We start from the raw sequence: 22,970 nt of genomic DNA on the forward strand, positions 1-22,970 counted from the left end.
AGAAAACCACTTAAGTCGAAATATCTCTTTGACTTTCTCATGTTCTTTCTCTGATCTCCTTTCTCCTCTGAAGCATGGTCATAAAAGAATTTTCTGATTTATCTCCCCTGAAAGTAGGTCATAAAACCCTCATGCCAGAGTGGTCTTTCCCAATACCAAGAGGCCAAGAAGAATCTGAACAAACGGGCATTGTGAAGATTATACTCCCTTTTTGTCCAATCGTGCCTCGTACATCCATCCAATCATATAGCATCGCCCATTCTTCATCAAACCCAAACATAAAATGCATGGTTTCCTTGCATCTTTGTTTCTGAAGGCTCCTATGTCATGTAAAACTTTGATTAAATAAATTGGTTATGCTTTTCTCCTGTTAATCTGTCTTTTATTGTAGGGATGTCAGCCATGAACCTTGTAATGGGTGAGGAAAATATGTTTTTCTTCCTTACAATGTCGATGCATAATTACACCATCAATAAACAGTTTCAACTGAAATTTAAAAACAATAATATTCACACTAGCACAAAAAATGTACTCAGGAACAAATTTAGCAAAGATGTGAATGACCTAAACACTGAAAACTATAAAACATTGCTAGAAGAAATAAAAGATGTAAATAAATGGAGCAGTATAGCATATCTGTGAATTGAAATACTCAATATTATTAAGATAAACATTTTTCCAAATTGCTCACAGCTTCAAGGCATTCATGATTAAAATCCCATCAGATTGTTTTATAAAAATGAACGAGCTCTGGGATGAGCACAGTGGCTCACACCTATAATCCTAGGAATTTGGGAGGCAGAGGCAGGTAGATTACCTAAGCTCAGGAGATTGAGACCAGCCTCAGCAAGAGCGAGATACATCTCTTAAAAAAAAAAGCCGACATTGTGGCAGGTGTCCATAGTACTAGCTACTTGGGAGACTCAGGCAAGAGCATCACTTGAGCCCAAGAGTTTGAGGTTGCTGTGAGCTATGATACCACATCACTCAACAATAGGGTACAGAATGAGACTCTGTCCCAAAAAAAAATAAAAACCCTATGCTAAAATGTACTAGATATGCAAAGGACCTAGAATATAGCCAACACAATTTTGACAAAATTAAATTTCCCTACCTGAGTTCAAGAATTACTATACAAAGGAGCAGAAATCAAGACAGTATGATTTTCGTGTAAGGACAGACACACAAAATAATGAAACAGAATTGATTCCAGAAATGGATCCAAACCCATAGGGTCAGTTAATTTGCACAAAGGCATTTCAGTGAGACAGTGTAGACTTTTGGTTCACTTTTGTTCTACCAACGCTGGAACTACTGGACATTGTTGTAGAAAAAATAGACCTCAATCGCTATCCTATACCACACACAAAAATTTGAAATGTATTGAAAAACTCAACATAAAAGTTAAAAATCATAAAACTTCTAGAAAATGAAAGGTGTAAACAGTGGCGCCTTGTGACAAGGCCACAGAGGAGATGTTCAGGCCAGGTTTATTGAAAGGGGAGGGTCGCCTGGGCAGTGCAAAGATGGCTTTGAGGGGAGGGGGCAGTTAGAGACCACTTTTACATGGGGCCCTGCGGGGTCGGCACATTCCTCAGGTTGCCTGTCAGTTTAGGGTAAGGTCCTTTGGCAAGAACTTCTGGGTGGTGGGGCTGACCAGGCCTTTGTATCCTTGTTTTAGGAGGAGAGAAGGAGGAGCGGGAGGGGAAAGGGTCTGGGTAGGGCTGCATTAGGCCTCTTAGCAGAAAAATACACGGGAGAAAAAAAAATCTTCACTAACTTGAGACAGGGAAAGTTTTCCTAGGACACAGAATACATTTAATATTAAATGAAAAATCAACAAATTAAAATTAAAACTTCTGCTCTTCAGACTACACCTTTAAGAGAATGATAAAGTAATACACAGACTGGAAGAAAGTTTAAACTGGTCAATAGATGATTGATAGGTAGGTAGGTAGCTAGCTAGATACACAGACAGATAGATGAGAGATAAGGTACATTTTTGTGTAAAAATAACTTCTTTGTGTCTCCCATAATTCTGGTCCCTCGTGTCTCTGTTTTAAGGACAGTCATACAGACATAGATAAACCAAGTGTCATCACATACCATGTAGCACAATCAGACCATAATTGGCTTTGTTAAAGTATCCATAAAACTCTGTGTCATATTTACCTGATTTGGTCCACCCTTGATAGCAGAAGCAAGATATTACATGTAACAGTGATTGAAAGTGTTCTTGTAATTTCTATTTTTACTACATTTCGAGTAACCAGCACTGATCTGAGTACTTGAGAAATATTAGCTCATTTAATGCAATCAAGCAGGTGCCATTATCATTATTCCTATGTTATAAGTGAGTAAAACGAATCACAGAGCTTTGAAATTATCTGCCCCAAATCACAAGGTTAGTACATGGTAGAGCCAAAATCCAGTCCTAGGCAGTTGGACTGCAGTTTCTCAGGTCCTAACGTGTTAATAACAAATGATGCCCACTGATCCCCTCCCCGCCACACACACACACACACTTTGAAATGAGAGCTTCATGGTTTAGGGACATACAGGTGGGTCACCAAGTGGCTTCCCTGTCAGTCTCTAGGACTCTGCTAAGAAGCCATGTCGACCTTTTAGCAGATTGGGTAAGACAGTCATTTTATCTGAACTGAGTTGTCTCTTTGTGTCTCCTCAATTCTTGTTCCTCATGATCTGACCATGGTTCTCAAAGCGTAATCTCAGAAATAGCAGCATCAGCATCATCTAGGAACACTTAAAAGTGCAATTTCTGTGGCCCTGCTCCAGAGTGACAGACTCAGAAGCTACAGGGGTGGGTCCAAGCACTCAGGCTTAGCAAGAACCCTGCAGGTGATTATCAGGGGACTAAAATATGAGAAGCACCATCACCTTGTGGCTTAGGGGCTGTGGTTGCTCTGGTCATTTACCATCCACCTTATCAAACTTCCATCTTGAAGCTCTAAGCCTTCGAACTTTTGATTTAGAGAGAAGGGTTAATTTTCTCCTAATTCTGCTGAAACAGTTTGTAACTGTTGATGCAGACATGTTCACTGTGGCCATCCTGAGATTGATGTTCTCTTAGCCAGCTGCGTTCTTATCAGCACATCTGATTTTTTAATTCCTGAGACCATAGAGGAAGAGCTTCAAAGTCCCTTTGGCAGGAAAATATTCTACCAGTTTAAAGAAATAACTGAAAGTGAGCCCCTCAAACAAGAATGTTGTGGAACTTCCTTAAACACCTTTCTGGCAAGAACACGTCAGTCATTATTGTTCTGTCAATTGAAGCTTCAATGATTCTTCAGAAGGGGGAAGTTCTAGTGGGCTTAGGTTGGAAGGGGCAGATGAAGGAGGAGGAGCAGACGGGCTGAATATCAGCTTTGCTTTTCATTATAAAATATTACAGATCTTCCACTTATGAGCACCAAATGGGAAATGATCTTTACAATGGAACAAACACAAGTGTTGCACTTCAGTTAGACGAGAACACACATCACCACCCCCGTAGGAGATATTTGGTAGTAGACCATGGCTGCAGGGTTTACAGGAAGCTCTGAAATGAAGGGGGATGGAGGAAGGGGATCAAAGCACTAGCCCAGAGAGTACAGGGCTCATTATAAATATCTGTCTTTAATTAACAAATGAATAGCTTTGAGAAGAAAATAATGGGTTGTGGAAATGATTAAGAGAAGGGAAGAGGATCTGATTAAAGCTACTCTCTCAAGGAGCTAGAAGAAGCATCAGAGACCTCCTGGTACACCTCCTGACTTTATAAGAGACAGAGTCACTCTGAAGCCAAGTCATTTTCAAATCAAGGTCAACTACTCCTTAGACTTGGAGCTGAGGACCAGATTCTGATCCTTGACTTCAATTTATTTTGGTTGATTAAAGTCTCTATTTTTCTGAAAAGTACCAAATGATTGAACTTCAGACAAGGGTGAGATCATGATGGACTGGGTGCCCAGAGGACTATTCAATTAGAAAAATGAAGTTTGGAATGAATATCAGACCTGGTGCAAGAACCTGGTACCATATGCAGCCCTTGAAAAGACCTCATAAAGTGTGAAAAATGTATCCACAGCCCAAGGAAAGAAGGCCCTAACAAGCTCTCTCCTAAAATGCAATAGGCTACACTTGGTGAGAAGCCCCGCATAGATACAAATTCAACTTTATGATCAGCCTAAGAAAAAGGAACAAGTCACAAACACAACTTTAATGCTTGCATCCATAAGTCGTGCCTTTCCCTGAGTGGAAATGGAGCCTTCATAGTATCTACTAAGAGAATTTTAAAAATCAAGCAAGCAAGAAAAAAGTGTCATTGTGATGCTAATGGGGGATTCATGTTTTGGAGTTGTTTCCTACAGTTCTTTAAATTTCTACAAATAGGGTTTCTGCTCCTATTTGCATTCAAAAAGGTGGTCCTTTTTTTTGCTAACATTATCTTATCATTCCCCTACTCAAAAATAAAATGAAAAGAACAGTTAAGTTGCAACATGTTTAAATTATGCGCAAATAAAGGGAAATGAGAATAAAATGCAATGCCTCTTTGTTTCAGCCTGTCCTCCTTCCCTCGGAAAATCCATCTCATTATATTCATGATTCCTAATTGAAAGAATAACAGACCCGGTAGGAGTCCAATGACTGTTAATGCTGCTATTGTTAACATCCTGAATGGTGTGGGGCTTTTTCCTACCCAGGCACTACATTTTGGAACAAAGGAAAGGAACAAAGTGGTTCTGCTATTATCCAAATTGACCTCTGGCAACCACAGGAGGAAGTGACTGAGGTCAGCTGCTCTTTCTCAGGTATCCCTGGGGAATCCACACATGCGATTAGCCTCAGTGGCCACTGGGTGTGACCACACTCTGCAAGCAAAGGAGCAGAAGCTGTTCTCAGGGGATTTTCCTGGCAGAATTTAGACACTCGCATGCACACACACATGTGTGTACATACTCACACCATGAGGACTTTACCCTCAGAAGGAAAAGTTTAAAATGTCAGTTCTTGCTTATTTTTAACTCCTGAGTGTACAATTCAGGTCCACTTTATTCATTTTCCTTTTACTTCAAAAAAGAGTATAACTCATCTTTCCATTAGGTCCTGAGTAAGAATAAAAAGTACACCAGTTCTGCCTCCAATAACAAAAATCAAAAAGGAATGCCTCCTGAAGAGGCTCTAAAACTCCCTGCAGCAAAATCTGTCCATCCAAAAATCATACACCTCTGACTCCCACAGCTAAGGGTGTCCGTGGCTGGATTGCAAAGACAAGTTTCTTTCAAATGGCACAGCCAAATATATTTGCTGTAATGAATGAGACCCACATTTGCAGCATGTTAAAAAAAAAAAAAATTCAGCTACATACGATAAAGACGTGGGTTCAAGAGACACGTAAAAGACCTGTGCTCAACAGCTTCTCTTGATGCTAAGGCAGGGTAGGATTTTTCATTTCTTTTCCCATACTGAACAGTTTTTAAATGGCAGAGCAAGGGAAATAGGGATAAAATTCAGGATTGCAAAGAGATATAAAAAGGTTAAACATTCCCATTTTTTTGCAGATTTTGCAGATTTACAGAAGTCTAATTGACAGATTAAAACTGTATATATTTAAGGGGTACAATGTGATGTTTTCATGTATGTATACACAGTGAAATGATGGCCCCATCCAAGCTAATTAACAAATCCTTCATCACTTCACATGGTACCATTCTTTGTGTGTGTGGTATGAACACTCAAGATCTATTCTTAGGATCAGCACCCTCCCGGACCTCTGGAAGAGCTGCCCCACGACCCACGATCCACAGCCTCCCAGACCTCCATAAGAGCTGTGCCCACCCAGACCCCAGTAAGACCTGCATTGGGCCTCCCCACGCTCTGACCAGGAACTCAGGGACTGCGCAACCCCACGTCCTCCCTCCTGTACCCTCCCTGCCTCCACACTGGCCCCCTCATCTGGCCAGGGACTCTGGTAGCCATGTGCCCTCCAGAGCCCTCCCTGCCTCTGCGCGGAGCCCTTCTGCTGGCCACAGACTGCTGGAAAAGTGGGCCCTCTGTGCCAAAGGCACTGGGTGCCAGGCACTCTCTCAGAACCATGTGCATCACCCCCTGCCCTGTTGCTGGATACCAGGGTGTCACACTCTGGAGCTGCTCCCACAACCAGAACTCCCCAGCTGGCACAGCCCCAGAAGAGCTACACAGGGTCACTCCCTACAAAGATCCAGCAACAATAGAGTGATCCCCATGGGGTCTAATCTCACGGAGACACCACCCCAACTCTGAGATCCGCCAGAGGCAACAGTGAAAAACAATCATGAGACAAAATCAAAGGAAAAACTTTGGCAATATGCATAATCAGAGTAGATCAACTCCCCCAAGGAAGAATGGGGCAGACACAGCACAAGATCCCATGCACAAACAAATAGCTGAGATGTCAGAAATAATCGAATTCAGAATCTGGATAGCAAATAAGGTCGAATTAGAATTCCAAGCAGTAACCCAAAAGATGTCTCAAGAATTCAACAAGTTCAAAGAACCAATGACCAAAGATTTTGACACATTGAGAGAAGAAGTTACAGCCCTCAATGATCTGAGAAACACAGTAGAATCCCTCAGTAACAGAATGGAGCAAGCAGAAGAAAGGATTTCTGACATTGAAGACGAAGCTTTCGAATGCTCCGAAACTCTCAAAGAGGAAGAGAAATGGAGGGCAAAAACAGATCACTCTTTCAGAGAGCTCTGGTATAATTCGAAGAAAACTAATATTCATCTAATAAGGATCCCCGAAAGTGACGAAGTGGCTTCACAAGGCACAGAGTCTCTTCTCCATGAGATTATGAAGGAGAACTTTCCAGACATTCCAAGAGATTCTGAAATTCAGAAAGCAGACAGTTTCAGAACTCCAGAATGACTCAACCCAAATAAGACATCCTCCAGACACATCATGATCAATTTCACTAAAATTAATATGAAGGAGAAAATTCTGAAAGCTGCCAGATGAAAGAAAACCATTTCCTACAAGGGGAAGAATATTAAAATAACTGCAGATCTCTCTGCTGAAACCGTTCAAGCTAGAAGAGATTGGTCATCGACTTTTAATCTGGTAAAACAAAATAACTTTCAACCAAGGATCCTGTACCCAGCTAAACTGAGTTTCACTTATGATGGAGAAATTAAGTACTTCAATGACATTCACATGTTGAAGAAATTTGCCACAACTAAGCCAGCTTTCCAGGATATTCTCAGACCTACACTCCATAAAGACCAGCATAATCCTAGACCACAAAAGTAAACCCACCAGGAAATTTTGATCAAATTCCAACTTCTACAGTCACAAAATGTTTAAAATGTCCACCGGACTCTCAAAAGGCTTATCAATATTCTCAACTAATGTGAATGGTTAAAATTGTCCTCTAAAGAGGCACAGGTTGGATGACTGTATACAAAAACTCAAGCCAGATATCGGCTACATACAAGAATCTCATCTTACATTAAAAGACAAATATAGACTCAAGGTGAAGGGATAGTCATCTATACTCCAGGCAAACGGAAAGCAGAAAAAAGCAGGCATTGCAATCCTATTCGGAGATGCAATAGGCTTTAAACCAACCAAAATAAGGAAGGATAAGGATGGACACTTCATATTTGTTAAAGGTAATACTCAATATGATGAGATTTCAATTATTAATATTTATGCACCCAACCAGAATGCACCTCAATTTATAAGAGAAACTCTAACAGACAAGAGCAACTTGATTTCCTCCAGTTCCATAGTAGTTGGAAATTTTAACACCCCTTTAGCAGTGCTGGATAGATCCTCCAAAAAGAAGCTAAGAAAAGAAATCTTAGGGCAGCACCTGTGGCTCAAGGTGTAGGGCGCCGGTCCCATATGCCGGAGGTGGCGGGTTCAAACCTGGCCCCGGCCAAAAACCAAAAAAAAAAAAAAAAAAGAAATCTTAGATTTAAACTTAACCATTCAACATCTGGACTTAACAGACATCTACAGAACATTTCATTCCAACAAAACTGAATACACATTCTTCTCATCAGCCCACGGAACATATTCCAAAATCGACCACGTCCTAGGCCACAAATCTAACCTCAGCAAATTTAAAAAAATAGAAATTATTCCTTGCACCTTCTCAGACCATCATGGAATAAAAGTTGAACTCAATAACAACAGAAATCTACATACTCATACACAAACATGGAAGCTAAATAATCTTATGCTAAAGGATAGATGGGTTATAGATGAGATTAAGAAGAAAATCACCAAATTTTTGGAACAAAACAACAATGAAGACATGAATTATCAGAACCTCTGGGGTACTGCAAAGGCAGTCCTAAGAGGGAAATTTATAGCACTGCAAGCCTTCCTCAAGACAACGGAAAGAGAAGAAGTTAATAACTTAATGGGACATCTCAAACAACTGGAAAAGGAAGAACATTCCAATCCCAAACCCAGCAGAAGAAAAGAAATAACTAAAATCAGAGCAGAATGAAATGAAATTGAAAACAAAAGAATTATACAACAGATCAATAAATCCAAAAGTTGGTTTTTTGAAAAGGTCAATAAAATAGATAAACCTTTGGCCAACCTAACCAGGAAAAAAAGAGTAAAATCTCTAATTTCATCAATCAGAAATGTTAAAGATGAAATAACAAAGAATTCAGAAATTCAAAAAATCCTTAACAAATATTACAAGAAACTTTACTCTCAGAAACATGACAATCTGAAAGAAATCAACCAATACTTGGAAGTACGCCACCTACCAAGACTTAGCCAGAATGAAGTGGAAATGTTGAACAGGCCTATATCAAGTTCTGAAATACCATCAACTATACAAAATCTCCCTAAAAAGAAAAGCCTGAAACCAGATGGCTTTACATCAGAATTCTAACAAACCTTTAAAGAAGAACTAGTAATTATATTACTAAACCTCTTACAAAATATAAAAAAAGAAGGAATACTACCCAACACATCTATGAAGCAAACATCACCTTGATCCCTAAACCAGGGAAAGACCCAACAAGAAAAACAAATTATAGACCAATATCACTAATGAATATTGATGCAAAAATACTCAATAAGATCCTAACAAACAGAATCCAACAACACATCAAACAAATTATACACCATGACCAAGTGGGATTTATCCCAGGGTCTCAAGGCTGGTTCAATATATGTAAATCTATAAATGTAATTCAGCACATAAACAAACTAAAAAATAAAGACCATATGATTGTCTCAATTGATGCAGAAAAGCTTTTGATAATACCCAGCAGCCCTTCATGATCAGAACACTTAAGAAAATTGGTATAGAAGGGACATTTCTTAAACTAATAGAGGCCACATACAGCAAACCCACAGCCAATATTGTATTGAATGGAGTTAAATTGAAATCATTTCCAATTAGATCAGGAACCAGGCAAGGTCGCCCATTGTCTCCATTGCTCTTTAACATTGTATTGGAAGTTTTAACCATTGCAATTAGGGAAGAAAAGGCGATCAAGGGTATTCACATAGGGTCAGAAGAGATCAAACTTTCATATTTTTCAGATGACATGATCGTATATCTGGAAAATCAACACCCTTAAATCTGTAGACTTTATATATACCAACAAAAGCCAAGCAGAAAAACAGTCAAGGACTCTATTCCTTTTACAGTAGTGCCAAAAAAGATGAAATATTTAGGAGTTTATCTAACAAAGGATATGGAAGATCTCTATAAAGAGAACTATGAAACTTTAAGAAAAGAAACAGCTGCAGATGCTAACAAATAGAAAAACATACCATGCTCATGGCTGGGAGGAATCAACGCCGTTAAAATGTCTATACTACCCAAAGCAATATATAATTTAATGCAATTCTTATCAAAGCTCCATTGTCATATTTAAAGATCTTGAAAAAAATAATACTTCATTTTATATGGAATCAGAAAAAACCTCGAATAGCCAAAACATTACTCAGAAATAAAAACAAAGCAGGAGGAATCATGCTACCAGACATGAGACTGTACTATACATCGATAGTGATCATAACAGCATGGTATTGGCACAAAAACAGAGAAGTAGATGTCTGGAACAGAATAGAGAACCAAAAGATGAATCCAGTTATGTACTGTTATTTGATCTTTGACAAGCCAATTAAAAACATTCAGAGGGGAAAAGATTCCCTATTTAACAAATGGTGCTCGGTAAACAGGCTGGAGATCTGTAAAAGACTGAAACTGGACCCACACCTTTCACCATTAACTAAGATAGACTTTCACTGGATTAAAGATTTAAACTTAAGGCATGAAACTATAAAAATACTTGAAGAAAGTGAAGGGAAAACTCTTGAAGGAATCAGCCTGGGTGAATATTTTATGAGGAGGACTCCCCAGGCAATTGAAGTAGTATCAAAAATACATTACTGGGACCTGATCAAAGTAAAAAGCTTCTGCACAGCCAACAACATAGTAAGTAAAGAAAGCAGACACCCCTCAGAATGGGAGAAAATATTTGCAGGTTATACCTCCGATAAAGGTTTAATAACCAGAATCCACAGAGAACTCAAATGTATTACCAAGAAAAGAACACGTGATCCCATCTCAGGGTGGGCAAAGGACTTGAAGAGAAACTTCTCTAAAGAAGACAGACGCATGATGTACGGACACATGAAAAAAAGCTCATCATCCTTAATCATCAGAGAAATGCAAATCAAAACTACTTTGAGATATCACTTAACCCCAGTAAGAGTAGTCCACATAACAAAATCCCAAAACCAGAGATGTTGGCATGGATGTGGAGAAAAGGGCACACTTCTACACTGCTGGTGGAATGAACACTAATACATTCCTTCTGGAAGGATGTTTAGAGAATACTTAGACACCTAAAAATAGACCTGCCATTCGATCCTATAATTCCTTTACTTGGTTTATACCCTAAAGACCAAAAATCACAATATAACAAAGACATCTGTACCAGAATGTTTATTGCAGCCCAATTCATAATCGCTAAGTCATGGAAGAAGCCCAAGTGCCCGTCGACCCACAAATGGACTAAATTATGGTACATGTATACCATGGAATATTATGCAGCCTTAAAGAAAGATGGAGATTTTACTTCTTTCGTGTTTACATAGATGGAGCTGGAACATATTGTTCTTAGCAAAGTATCTGAAGAATGGAAGAAAAAGTATCCAATGTACTCAGCCCTATTATGAAGCTAATTTATACCTTTCATATGAAGGCTATAACCCGACTATCGCACAAGAATATGGGTATAAGGCCAAGGGAGGGGAAAGGAGGAGGGAAGTTAGGGTGGAGTCAGGGTGACTGGTGGGGCCACACCTATGGTGCATCTTAGAATGGGTACAGGCAAAACCTACTAAATGCAGAATACAAATGTCTACATACAATATCTAAGAAAATGCCATGAAGGCTACATTGAACAGTTTGATGAGAATATTTCAGATTGTATATGAAACCAACACATTGTACCCTTTGATTGCACAAAAGTACACAGCTATGATTTAACAATAAAAAATAAATAAATAAAAGATCTATTCTTAGTAAATTCCAAGTATACAATGTAGGATTATCAGTGATCATCTCAATGATGTATATTAGAGCCCTAGAATTTATCCATTTTATAACTGAAGGTTTGTACCCTTTGACCAACATCTTCCCTAGCCCTGATAACCACTACCCTACTCTGTTTCTGTGAGCTTGACTTTTTTAGATTCCATACATAAATGAGTTCACACAGTATTTATCTTTCTGCATCTGGCTTATTTCACTTAACATAATGTCCTCCAGGTTCATTTATGTTGTTGCACATGGCAAGATCCACTTCTTTTTTATGGTTGCATAATAGTCCACTATTTATATGTATACCACATTTTATCCATCAGTCCAGAGACCCTAAGGTTGTTTCCATGTCTTGGCTAGTGTAGGTAATTCTGCACCGAACAAGAGAGGGTAGGTATGTCCTTAAGATACTGATTTCATTTCCTTTGGATATATATACCAATAGTGGGATTGCTGAGATCATGTGATAGTTTTATTTTTAATTTTTTGAGGAAACTCTATGCTGTTTTTCACAATGGGAGTACCAATTTACATTCCCACCAACAGCGTACAAGGATCCTCTGTTCTCTACATTGTGCCAACACCTGTTATCTCTATGTTTGATGATAGCCATCCTAATATGCCTGAGGCAACACTATATTTTATTGTAGTTTTGATTTGCATTTCCCTGATCATTAGGGATGATGAACACCTTTTCATTTACTTGTCCATTTGTATGTTTCCTCTGGAAAATTATTTGGGTCCTTTCTCATTTTTAAGCTGAATTATTTATTTTTTTTTTGTTTGGGGGCTTTTTTGTTGTTTCTCGGGATTTTTGTTGTTGCTATTGAGTTGTATGTGTTCCTTATACATTTTGATATTCACCTCGTCAGATATATGGCTTGAAAACATTTTCTTCCATTTTGCAGGTTGCAAAGTCCATTGACTTTTTTTTCTGTGCAGAAAGTTTTTAGTTTGATGCAGTCCCATTTGTCTCTTTTGACTTCTGCTTCCTATGCTTTTGAGGTTATTCTCAAAAATATTATTGCTAAGACCAATGTCAAGGAGTTTTTTCACTATGTTTTATTCTAGGAATTTTATGATTTCAAGTCTTATGTTTAAGTTTGTAATGTGTTTCAAGTTAATATTTTTGTGTAGACAGGCAGTCCCTGGGTTACAAACAAGATAGGTTTTGTAGGTTTGTTCTTAAGTTAAATTTATATGTAAGCTGGCACAGACACATTTATCTATTACCTGTAATAGCGTCCATTCATAAGTGCAATTCGTATGTCAGTCACATGTTTGTAACTCTGGGACAGCCTGTAGCCTAAGATGAGGATCCAATTTCATTCTTTTGCAAGTGTATAACATGAACAACACTATTTGTTAAGCAGACTACACTTTCCCCATTGTGTATCATTAGCACTCTTGTCAAAGACCAGTTGACTCTGTGGGGGGTTATTTATAGGCTCCCTATTTTGTTCCATTGGTCTATGTGTCTGTTTTTTATTAGTACCACACTGTTTTGATTTCTATAACTTTGTGATATAGTTTGAAATCGAGAAGAGTGATGCCTCAGGCTTTGATCTTATTACTAAAGACTGCTTTGACTTTTGAGAATTTTTGTGATTCTGTATGAATTTTAAGATGGTTTTTACTATTTCTATGAAAAATGCCACTGGAATTTTGATATGAATTGTATTGAATCTGTAGATCACTTGGGGGTAGTATGGACATTTAAATAACATTAATTATTCCAATCCATTGTCTTCTTCGATTTCTTTCATCAGCATATAGCTTTCAGTGTACAGATCTTTAACTTCCTCACTTAAATTTTTTCCTAAGTATTTTATCCTTTTGAAGGCTATTCATTGACATTGTTTTTAGTTCAAACTTCTAACTACCTTCAAATTTGGTTTCCAAATAGGAACAGGCACACCCCACTCCCACATACACACACAGACACAAAGGCACATGAGCACACATAATGGAAACTTTAATATTGACTTACAGTTTAAATTATATCTTTCTCTTTGAGCATACACAAAGGGGAATCCATTTAGTTTATGCCATTTCTCCCCAAAAGGATCATGCCACTTTCACAAAGCTATATGAAAGAGTAGGAATAGGCCTATTATGTCTCCAAGAAGCAGGGTCCAACATCACCCTTAAGAGCACATCCTGTTTTTCTAGCATTTTATTTCAAAGGAATTCTTCATGTGTATGTGCAATGCTCAGAAAATATTTGTTGATTGCTAATGCTGTGTCTGAAAATCAGTTGGAAGATATTTCTCCAAGCCTGCCAATTTACAAAGATCAGCTAAGTGCCTGGCGTTCCTCCATGTTCCCTAGCTGAGGATATTTTTCTTTATAGAAATATTTTTATGAAGAGTCTAAAAACTTAACAAGATAAACCACAAGCTCAAAGCTCAAAGCTCAGACTGAAAAATCTTCAATGGGTCCTGGAATCATTGTACTCTTATACCAAGCACAACAACTAGCATTTTATTTTGGAATAAATGAAGTATTCCATCCTATGTATTTTCTTAGTTCTTAAGACAAGATTTAGGCACAATTACGAAATTAACATAAACAAAATAAATCTCTTAGTCCTTAAAAATTTTATTTGTATTACTCCTTAATTTAATTTTTTTAGGAAAAAAATCATAGTCATACTATGGCCAAGTGTGTATTGGTAGGTATTTTAATACCCCTGGATAATAAAAGCATTGCTGTAATTTTTTTTTTTTAGAAGGAAGTTTAAACATACATTATCCTTGTTGGGATGAAGCTTAGAAACCAGATTCACTTTGTGCCATTTTCTGGTACTGTTCTGGACTCAAATCAATTCTAACAGTAAAGATCTGCCAAGTAGGAGGCTGGTTGCTTTTAAAGTTATTTTCCATGTCAAATTGCAATGGGGGGTTGTAAGTAGCAAAGATAAAAATCAAATCAAAGACTACTGGCTATTAATTTTTATCAATTAATAATCAACAGGAACCATTAGAATTACTACACTGGAATTAGGAAGTTCTCTGATCAATGGGATCAAGTTTAAATAAAAGAAATTCTACATGACAGGACGTACCCTTCCTTATGTGACCATCGCTTGATTTTCCAGCCTCATCTTCCAACAACTCCATTATGTACACTGCTTGGCATTCCCTGAACAGACCCACTGGCAAACACCCATATCCTTTTCACGAGCTGTTTTCTGTGCCTAAAGAAGTGTATCCCAGACTCACCCCAGACATTCAACTTAGCAAGCTCCTCCTCACCCTTTTAGCCAAGGTTAAAACGTTACCTCTGCCAGGGTCAAAATAATGGTGATTGACTGGGAAAAATGAAAGTAAAAGCAGGCAAGGAATAAAGAGGCAGGACAAAGATAGTAGAGGTTTTTAAAGTGGGCACAGGAGTCCACATCTAACTTGTGGGGCTTCAGCAAGTGGCCCTGAGTCCTTGTTCCACCCAGCTTTTATTGAAGGCTATTTTCTTATTTAGCTGAGGGGGTAAGCTGAGAAAGGAAACAAAAATGTCAGCAGTTTCTATGCATAAGCATGTTAGTTCTTATTCTATCTATAATCACTAACTTTAAGGGTCTAGGCAGCTTTGAGAAATCTGGACCTTGTGTGGAGGAAGCCTCCTGTTTGTAGTCATACACATCTCTCCCTCCCTTTGGGGGAGGTTAGACCCCTCTAGTTTCTCTGTGGAGCAGACATAGTGGCATCAGTTCTTCTCTGAAGAAATGGTGGAAAAGAGGAATTTTCCCCTTATCTCCACCTAGAGGCATTTCCCTCTGTGGTTAGGATACAAGCCCTCCTGCCCATATCTCAGAGCTTGAGCTGTTCCCTTGATCTCTTCCCTGGCCATAATATAAATCCCCACAACTATGTTTTCATTGACCCCACATCAAGTTTTACCTGGTATCCTAAGTTCAGTTATGGAAGATTGTTGACTGTTGACTGGGCAGGGGTCAGCCTTGTTAATGTTCCTTCCCAGACCTTGCACACTGCTTCTGCTATGGCCATTGTTCTTCAGAGTGCTTACAGACCTAGGAGGGGTGTTTGTAAACTGTATCCCTTACAGGTCATGCTTCCAGTAAAAGCAGAAACTGCCCAGACAAGTAATGCAACTGTTATTTTAGAAGTAAGCTAGCTAAATTATTTTTATTCTACCTTGTTCAGCTTATTTCTCTGTTTTTTTCCCCTTTTCCAGGGTGTTTTCCCCTGCCAAGAATGGGGTCTTCAGTCTCCAATTTCCCTGCAGCCTCTTATATGAAACCTTCTCCAAATATGTTCTCCTGAGTGGGCACATGAAACTATATATCCATTCCACATACAAAACATTTAACCCATTGTTCATACAGTGATAAGATATGTTCTGCCTGCATAGCAAACTACAAGCAAGACACATGTTCACACTTGTTCCCCCGGATGCCTGGAACAGTGTGTACCACTTTGCAGCCACTCAGTGAACATCAGATAAATGAAGGAATGAAGGACGCATGAATGGAGTGAATAAGTAAGTCAATTAAGTAATGGACAAATGAATAAAAGCCAGATTTGGGCATGGGCTCTGGCAGGCAGGAGCTCACCTATAAACCAGGGGATGAAAAAGGCAAAGATACACCTGTCTCTTCCACGGTGGAAATGTACTCCTGTGCCCCTCTAGGAGACAGAGCTTTAACATGCCCTTGAAGAGTGAGCCCTCTTTCACAGGCCCTGCCCTTGCCAGAAATGAGTCTCTCTGGATTAGTCTTCTCCAGTTCTAACCATGAATTTTGGTACAACCTCTGAACAATATTGTAAGTGCAACCTGTTAGGATTTTAACTTAACAATTTTTAAACTCTGATTTTCCTATAATTTGGTTTAAACTTTGATCTTCTTTTCTACGACTTTTCATTCTAGAGTACTCAATACAGTGTCTCAGCCAAAAGCTCCAGTATGGAAAGAGTGCCATTTTTTTTTTTTAATAAGCTAAGCTGTAGATCCACTTTGACTTTAAAAAACTCCTCTGATTCAAATTCTCACCCCCCTCAAATTTAGATCGACTCTTCCTTCATCAATCCTATTACACAAACAAATGTAATCCAGTCCTTGCTTCTGTCTCCATGGTGATGACTCTGGCTCCAATGGTCACCCCGTGAGATTGGGTCCTGGATCAACAGTGTTGTCGCTGTACTCTTCCTCCAACCTCAATTCTGTGTGTCTAACAGGCTATCAGACTATCTATTGGTATGACTGGGTGGGATTTTAAAATAGAATTCTCCCACAAAACAAATGCTTCTTCCCCTAACGAACTTGCCCAGCTTTCCGTTGTTATGTGCACATCACTTTCCCTGGTCATGTGTATCAGCCACCACCAGTGTTCTCTGCTTCTTTTTTCCATCCAACTCTTAACTTGTCCCCAGGTTCTCACAACTATGCTTTCACTGACACCACATCAAATGTTACCTGGCATTCTAAGTTCAGTTATGGAGCACGTACCAAATCTAACCCTTTGTATCTCTTCTATTCTTTGTATAAAACCCACAAGACTCCCAGCCATTTGTGCCCATGCTGATTTCCCACCGCAAGCCAACAAGCCACTTAAATAACTAGCGTTATATTTGTTTTGTATCTCTAGTGCTGGCATTTATATGTGATTAGTTAAAATCTGTTCATCTAATATTAAATCACAGCTGTGTTAGCATCACTGTTTTAAAAGTTCACACTAAGCAGGTACTTCTCACTTGGACTACTGCATTCTAACTCTTCTCCTTGCCTCTACATCTGTTATTTTATCTAATCCTAATCCATTGTACACTACATTAATTCTCCTTTGTTATTTCTTTTTACTTTTTTTTTTTTTTTTTTTTTGCTATACTGGATTATTTTTATTGTTTGGGATTTATTGAGGGTACAAAGAATTAGGTTATACTGATTGCATTTGTTAAGTAAAGTCCCTCTTATACTTGTGTCCCACCCCCAAGAGGTGTGCTATATACATCGTGCCCCTACCCTCTTCCTCCTCCCCTCTCCCTGCTACCTCATTCCCCTTCTGATACTCTGGATTTTTTTGGAGGGGGGGTGGGAGGATTCATTGAGGGTACAATATGCAATAAACAGTCTAGTACAAGTGTCCTTATGATAAAAGGATTTTTTTCTTTCTGGGTAGATGCCCAGTAATGGGATTGCAGGATCAAATGGGAGGTCTAGCTTGAGTGCTTTGAGATTTCTCCATACTTCCTTCCAGAAAGGTTGTACTAGTTTGCAGTCCCACCAGCAGGGTAAAAGTGTTCCCTTCTCTCCACATCCACGCCAGCATCTGCAGTTTTGAGATTTTGTGATGTGGGCCATTCTCACAGGGGTTAGATGATATCTCAGGGTTGTTTTGATTTGCATTTCTCTAATATATAGAAATGATGAACATTTTTTCATGTGTTTGTTAGCCATTCATCTGTCATGTTTAGAGAAGTTTCTATTCATGTCCCTTGCCCATTGATATATGGGATTGTTGACTTTTGTCATGTGGATTAATTTGAGTTCTCTATAGAACCTAGTTATCAAGCTTTTGTCTGATTGAAAATATGCAAATATCCTTTCCCATTGTGTAGGTTATCTCTTTGCTTTGGTTGTTGTCTCCTTAGCTGTACAGAAGCTTTTCAGTTTAATAAAGTCCCCTTTGTTTATTTTTGTTGTTGTTGCAATTGCCATGGCAGTCTTCTTCATGAAGTTTTTCCCCAGGCCAATATCTTCCAGTGTTTTTCCTATGCTTTCTTGGAGGATTTTTATTGTTTCATGCCTTAAATTTAAGTCCTTTATCCATCTTGAATCAATTTTTGTGAGTGGGGAAAGGTGTGGGTCCAGTTTCAGTCTTTTACATGTAGACATCCAGTTCTCCCAACACCATTTATTGAATAGGGAGTCTTTCCCCCAAGGTATGTTCTTGTTTGGTTTATCGAAGATTAGGTGGTTGTAAGATGTTAGTTTCATTTCTTGGTTTTCAATTCGATTCCAAGTGTCTATGTCTCTGTTTTTGTGCCAGTACCAAGCTGTCCTGACCACTATGGCTTTGTAGTACAGACTAAAATCTGGTATACTGATGCCCCCAGCTTTATTTTTATTACTAAGAGCTGCATTAGCTATACAGGGTTTTTTCCGGTTCCATACAAAATGCAGAATCATTTTCTCCAAATCTTGAAAGTATGATGTTGGTATTTTGATAGGAATGGCATTGAATAGGTAGATTGCTTTGGGAAGTATAGACATTTTAACAATGTTGATTCTTCCCATCTATGAGCATGGTATGTTCTTCCATTTGTTAATATCCTCTGCTATTTCCTTTTTTAGGATTTCATAATTTTCTTTATAGAGGTCCTTCACCTCCTTCATTAGGTATATTCCTAGGTATTTCATTTGTTCTGAAACTATGATGAAGGGAGTCGTGTCCTTAATTAGCTTCTCATCTTGACTGTTATTGGTATATACAAAGGCTACTGACTTGTGGACATTGATTTTATATCCTGAAACATTACTGTATTTTTTGATGACTTCTAGGAGTCTTGTGGTTGAGTCTTTGGGGTTCTCTAAGTATAAGATCATGTCGTCAGCAAAGAGGGAAAGTTTGACCTCCTCTGCTCCCATTTGGATTCCCTTTATTTCCTTGTCTTGCCTAATTGTATTGGCAAGAACTTCCAGCACTATGTTGAATAGTAATGGTGACAGAGGACAACCTTGTCTGGTTCCAGTTCTAAGGGGAAAAGATTTCAGTTTTACTCCATTCAGTAAAATATTAGCTGTGGGTTTGTCATAGATAGCTTCAATCAGTTTAAGAAATGTGCCACCTATGCCTATACTCTTCAGTGTTCTAATTAGAAAAGGATGCTGGATTTTATCAAATGCTTTTTCTGCATCTATTGAGAGGATCATGTGATCTATATTTTTGCCTCTGTTAATATGGTGGATAACGTTTATGGACTTGCGTATGTTAAACCAGCCTTGCATACCTGGGATGAAGCCGACTTGATCATGATGAATGACTTTTTTGATGATAAGCTGTAATCTATTGGCTAGGATTTTGTTGAGAATTTTTGCATCTATATTCATGAGTGAGATTGGTCTGAAATTCTCCTTTTTGGTAGGGTCTTTTCCTGGTTTTGGTATCAGGGTGATGTTTGCTTCATAGAATGTGTTGGGGAAGATTCCTTCTTCCTCAATTTTTTGGAATAATTTCTGCAGTACAGGAATAAGCTCTTCCTTGAAGGTTTGATAGAATTCTGGAGTGAAGCCATCTGGACCAGGGCATTTTTTGGTTGGAAGATTTTTTTATAGTTTCTTTGATTTCAGTGCTTGAAATTGGTCTGTTCAGGAGCTCTATTTCTTCCTGGCTGAGTCTAGGGAGAGGGTGTGATTCCAAACATTGATCCATTTCTTTCACATTGTCAAATTTCTGGGCATAGAGTTTCTGGTAGTATTCAGAGATTGTCTCTTGTATCTCTGTGGGATCAGTTGTTATTTCCCCTTTATCATTTCTGATTGAGGTTACTAGAGATTTTACTTTTCTATTTCTCGTTAGTCTGGCCAATGGTTTATCTATTTATTTTTTCAAAAAACCAACTCCTTGTTTCATTAATTTTCTGAATGATTCTTTTGTTTTCAATTTCATGGATCTCTGATTTGATTTTGGATATTTCTTTTCTTGTACTGAGTTTAGGCTTAGATTGTTCTCCTTTTTCCAATTCCATAAGATGGCTTGTGAGATTGTTGATGCTCTCTCTTTCTGTTTTTCGAATGTAGGCATCTAAAGCGATGAATTTTCCTCTCAAAACTGTTTTTGCAGTATCTCACAGGTTTTAGTAGCTTGTGTCTTCATTGTTGTTATGCTCAAGGAAGTTAATGATTTCCTGTTTTATTTCTTCCTGCACCCATCTGTTATTCAACAGAAGATTGTTTAATTTCCATGCCTTTGTGTGGGGTCGAGCATTTCTGTTAGAGTTGAGTTCCACCTTTAGTGCCTTATGGTCTGAGAAGATACAAGGTAAAATTTCAATTCTTTTGATTCTGTTGATATTTGTTTTGTGTCCCAGGATATGATCAATTTTGGAGAATGTTCCATGGGGTGATGAGAAGAATGTATATTCTTTATCTTTGGGATGGAATGTTCTATATGCATCTATCAAGCACAGTTGTTCTAGGGTCTCATTTAAATCTCTTATATCTTTGTTTAATTTCTGTTTAGAGGATCTGTCCAGCTCTGTAAGAGGAGTGTTAAGGTCCCCTGTTATGATGGTATTATCAGATATCATATTGCTCAGACTGAGTAAGGTCTGTTTCAAGAATCTGGGAGCATTTAAATTGGGTGCATAATTATTTAGAATTGAAATGTCTTCTTGTTGTATTTTTCCCTTGACCAATATAAAGTGACCATCTTTGTCTTTTTTGACTTTAGTTGCTTTAAATCCACATGTATCTGAAAATAAGATTGCAACTCCTCTTTTCTTCTGAATTCCATTTGCCTGAAAAATTGTCTTCCAACCCTTGACTCGGAGCTTTAATTTGTCTTTTGAAGCCAGATGTGTTTCTTGTAGACAGCAAATGGATGACTTGTGTTTTTTAATCCAGTCAGCCAAACTATGTCTCTTCAGTAGGGAATTCAAGCCATGAACATTTATTGAGATAATTGATAAGTGTGGTAGTATTCTATTCCTCTTATTTTGTGAGAGTCCGTTGCTTAGTTTTATCTTTTGCATCAGTGTAGAGGTTAGGTTCTGTCCTTTAATTTCTCAGTTCTTACTTTGCTGCTGATCCATTGTGGTGGGCAGTGTGCAGAATAGGTTGAAGTATTTCCTGTAGAGCTGGTCTTGTTGCGGCGAATTTCCTCAATGTTTGTATATCCGTAAATGATTTGATTTCTCCATCAATTTTTAAGCTTAGCTTAGCAGGGTACAGAATTCTGGGCTGGAAATTGTTCTGTTCAAGTAGATTAAAGGTAGATGACCATTGTCTTCTTGCTTGGAAAGTTTCATTAGAGAAGTCTGTGGTCACTCTGATGGATTTGTCCCTGTAGGTCAACTGGCACTTACTTCTGGCAGCTTGCAGAATCTTTTCTTTTGTCTTGACTTTGGACAGGTTCATCACAATGTGTCTTGGAGAAGCTTGGTTAGAGTTGAGGCGACCTGGGGTTCGATATCCCTCTGAAAGAAGTGTGTCAGAATCTTTGGTGATATTTGGGAAATTTTCTTTTATAATATTCTCTAGTATGGTTTCCATTCCTCTGGGGCATTCTTCTTCCCCTTCTGGGATTCCTATAACTTGTACGTTGGAACGCTTCATAAAGTCCCATAATTCTGACAGTGAACGTTCTGCTTTCTCTCTCTTCTTTTCTGCCTCTTTTACTATCTGAGTTATCTCAAGAACTTTGTCTTCTACCTCTGAAATTCTTTCTTCTGCATGGTCTAACCTGTTGCTGATACTTTCCATTGCATCTTTAAGTTCCCTAATTGACTGTTTCAGTTCCTTCAGCTCTGCTATATCCTTTGTATATTTTTCATATTGTTCATCTCTTATTCAATTCTGTTTTTGAATTTCCTTTTGGTTATTTTCCACTTTATTAGCAATTTCCTTCATTGTTTCCATCATTTCCTTCATTGTTTTCATCATGTGTATTCTAAATTCCCTTTATGTCATTCCTAACATTTCTTTATAGGTGGAATCCTCTGCAGTAGCTATCTCATGGTCCCTTGGTGGGGTTGTTCTGGACTGGTTCTTCATGTTGCCTGGAGTTTTCTGCTGATTCTTCCTCATGAGTGATTTCTTTTATCTGTTTCCTTGCCCTAATTTTCCTTTCAGTTCCTCTTGCTCTTTAAGTTCTCGTGCCCATGGACTAAGGGTTCGATGAGTCCTTTTTGTACAGGACCAGGAGGAGGAGAAGGTTGAAAAGCAAGAAAGGGATGAAAGAAAGGAGGACCGAGTGAAAAGAAAAAAAAAATAGAGAAAGGAGAGGGGGTGGGTAAAAGGAATATTTACAAAAAGAAGAGAGGCACAGAAAGAGGGAGACAGAGAAATATAGGTGTACAGTAGGGTACTTTGACACAACCTTAAAAAAAAACCACCTTCTGGGGGTGCCCAGTTGGGTGGTTCCCTTGAGGTTAGCAGCTCTTTGCTAACCTGATCAGACACAGTACCCCACCTGCACCAAGTAGAGAGGAAAGACAAAATTGCTATAAATCAAACCAAAATAAGCAGACAGAAAACTTTATGGGATAAAATTGGGTGAAAAACCAAAGAACAGCGGTAGAAACACTAGCAAAAATGAAGTTCTAGTTATTGAAAAAGGCAGCAATGGGAAATTATAATTAAACTAGAAAAATTGAGAAAGAAAAAAGATCTGTACAGAAAAGGTTGAAATTAAAAATCAAAAAAACATCAACATCATCA

Source organism: Nycticebus coucang, chromosome 5, assembly GCF_027406575.1.
Source record: "Nycticebus coucang isolate mNycCou1 chromosome 5, mNycCou1.pri, whole genome shotgun sequence".
Classification (NCBI taxonomy): domain Eukaryota; kingdom Metazoa; phylum Chordata; class Mammalia; order Primates; family Lorisidae; genus Nycticebus; species Nycticebus coucang.